Here is a 3,515-nt window from a genome sequence, read left to right as displayed (position 1 = left end):
TTAACTTTCTCCAAGAAAAATAAATTAATTTCTTGCTAATATTATTTTTTGAATAGATTATATACTGTTCGAACGGACATTAATTCCATATTCGAATATATTTTGTTCCATTCGAACGGTTTTCCTTTTTTTTTAGACAATTTTGTTCGTCACAAAATATATTGTTCGAAATGATAGTTTTCCGTTCGAATGAATTTAGTAGTTCAGGCATTTTTGGAGACGTAAATTGCATCTCTAAAAATGGCTTTTAGGGACGAAATTGAGTTCGTTCCTAACAAATTTCGTCCCTAAAAGTCAAATTTCTTGTAGTGTGTGTACTATAGCTATTTTTTTTTTTTATCTAATCATGTTCTATAGTTATTTGATTGCCAGAAATGTTTCCTGAAAAAATGGAATATATTATTGTTCTTTGTTAAAAATAAAAACAAAGCTGATCCATTGTGAAAATAGAAATTGATCGAAACTGTTCGAAATATATGTTTGTATGGAATAGCTAGTAGTTGCTTATGTTGACGAGTAATTTAAAGAAGAGCCTTACTAGTTCCAAATAGACAAATTTGTTCCAAATAGACAAATTTGGTACAAATGTTTGGTTAAGAAGTAGATTTTATTAATAAAAAATATTTTTTTTTTTATATATTTGTTTCAAAATAAGATCTATTTTTTTTTCATAAAAATTTGTACGAGATTTATCTATTTATAATTTATAATAGTTATTTGTAATAGTAAAAGTTTCAATTTAATCAGTATTGGAAATTTAAGGCTCGATTTGGTTACACGATACAGATGAGTCTGTACCGTACATTAGTTTTTCCTATTCAAACACACTATATTTCATTTCTAAATTTTAAAAATATCTACTTAAATAAACAGTAAACTGTGAAAGCTGACAATAAACAGTACGTGAATAGTGCTTGAACAGTGACAACTTATAGTGAACAGTTTGTGAACAATGAAAATTGACGGTAAACAGTTCGTAAACAGTGACATTTTCGGCTCTCTAATTACAAAACTGCTACGTACAATCGCCCTATGTAAGCGGCGCGAAACGCCTTTAAAAAAAAAATAATAAATAACAAAACAGAGTTTTGTTTGTTTTGGATTCCCGCTTCTGTGCTCTGGTTAGTGGATATCAATCTTGTCTTCGGCGTGGTGTTGTTCCTATCAGATTATAAACTTGCATGGTCTTTGGCTTCTTGCGTTGTGGTCTTCAAGTGGATCTGTGCTCACCCATTTGCGTGGGTCATCTTCCTCTTGTGGGTCTTCGGCTTCGTATCCATGCAGACTTCCATGGAAGGTATAAAATCAGTGCGAGTATTTGTTCCCTGAGTTTGACAGTAGTCTTCAAATCAGTCTGCATGTCTTCAAATCTTCAAGTGGGGGTGTTTTTAATACATAGAAAATCAGTAGCTCCCGATGATATTATTTGACAACGTTAGTTCTACCTTTCTGAGTGCAGCTTTGCCAAGATCAATGCCACAGAAGTTGGAGAGTTGGACAAGACAGAGCAGAACATCTGGAAGCACCCGGGTGCACTTTCTCGTCCTCTTTCCAATCAGGCATTTCCGGAACCTCTCCTTTCCATTGGAATATCCTAGAGAGTTCTCCAACTACACCCACCTAGTGAGGACGATAAATAATCACAACCCCATAAACAGGAAACCGCCTTTTTTACCATTAATTTTGTTATGCAAACGGTATGACATAAAAGCAAAAGGGAAATGGTAAAAAAAAGGGGGTTCCAAAGATCATAGGTAACAAAACAAAAAGGAAAATTTGTTTTGCAAGGTTGGTCAAGTTTAACTCGGTTAGAAGGCATTCACCTGAGCAACTTAATTGGGACTTTAAGAAATTTAAAGGAGAAGATGTATAATAATATATATTCAAGAAAAAATGGAAGCTCTTCCACTTGCAAGCATCAGCAAGATACGCCATATATGGTGGAAACATGAAATCATTAGAACATCCCTAACAATCCAACTAACGTAAGTTGTATTTTTTTTGGTCAAATTTTCAAAAATACAGGAGTAGGAAAAAAATATGTGATGATTCTCCATCTCTGGGATCCTCCTCCCTCTTCATGCAAGAAGTGGTCTTCAAACAGATATGAACCAAACAGCAATAAGAGAGAGGAATAATAATTTCAGAAGGGTTTGTGTGCGTTTGAGGGAGACCATGCACATACCAGAGCCAGAAGAAGGTTCCTCGGGCTGTGGAACTACTCAATCTCTTTCCTTGCCAAACTCAGTCATCTTTTTCTTGAGAAGATCGAGAGTAACAATTTCACCTTCTGGAGCCCCAATCATCTCTGTATAATCTCTCTTCTTTTTTTCCTTCTCAAGAACAAACAAAGCAAAAGAGAGCAAAAAAAAAAAAAAAAGGGGGCCAAGAGAGTGAGAAAAACTGAGCGACAGTTGGCTCAAATCCTAAAAACCAGGACATGGCTTTGTCAAATTTTTCGAAATGGTGCATTTTGTTTTTTCCACATCAGCACTGTTTACACACCGTCTACCTGAGGCGATTGTATTCAGCATTTTTGCTCTAATTAATAGTGGGATCCACACATTTTTCAAAATCCAACAATTTAAAACTATTTTATTTCATCTCACTAGCCAAACACATATTTTTCTTATAAATTATTTTATTTCATCTTAACTCAAAATTTTTATCACTATATAAAATATCTTATCTGAACTGCATAAGCAAATGAAACAAAGTTTCCTATGGAGTTGACATATCTGGTTTTGAATTTGGTCAGATATAAACCAATCATTTTTTTACAGCCCAGCTACGTAAATAGTAAACATATTTACGACAGAATATTAAAGCAGTACGTTAATCTACAATGAAAAACGATGGATAGATAACATTTTTTTTTATAATCTTTTAAACAAATATATTTTAAATAATAGATATTTTTATAAAATATCTTATAAAAATAAGATCACTTTACTAAATACTCCATTTTAAAATATGACTGTATACAGAAAGTGTATCATTACTCATCTATAATTTGTAGAACTAATTGGATATATATGTAATTCAAAAGAAAAATAAAAAAGAAAGAAAATAAATTAGTATCCTTGCTCTTACTTTAAATTTCTGGTAACAAGTCAAAGAAAACTTTTGGCATGTGTAGTTTTGTAGGTGCATGGCCGGTACTTTCAATTAATCCCACACCTTTATTTAGGTTTGGTTGTCATGACCATTTGAAACGAGGTAATAAAACTCTAAGCCACATTAAATATTCCAATATTCCAACAGAACTAAGCATTTAATTAGAATAAGTTGAGATCATTATAACGGCTAAGGAAAAAGCTATTCAATATATATATATATATATATATGTATATGTATATTTATATATATGTATATATAAACTGATAACTAATAGAATAAATACAAATATATGTAAGTGTGCACCATGTATGTGTGTATATACTGAAGAATTGTCGATGCATAAAATGAATATATATACGTTGATAACATTAAAAAATTAGAAATATTAATGTCAA

The 3,515-nt window shown here is 31.9% G+C and overlaps 1 pseudogene; it reads right to left on the bottom strand.

Annotated features, from left to right (window-relative positions):
* Nucleotides 1-1,403: 1,403 nt before the first annotated feature.
* Nucleotides 1,404-2,431, bottom strand: LOC121265740 (annotated as a pseudogene).
* Nucleotides 2,432-3,515: the final 1,084 nt, after the last annotated feature.

Source organism: Juglans microcarpa x Juglans regia, chromosome 5D (genome assembly GCF_004785595.1).
Source record: "Juglans microcarpa x Juglans regia isolate MS1-56 chromosome 5D, Jm3101_v1.0, whole genome shotgun sequence".
Classification (NCBI taxonomy): Eukaryota; Viridiplantae; Streptophyta; class Magnoliopsida; order Fagales; family Juglandaceae; genus Juglans; species Juglans microcarpa x Juglans regia.
Note: the sequence above shows the minus strand (reverse complement) of the source record. Positions and strands in the feature narration are given on the sequence as shown.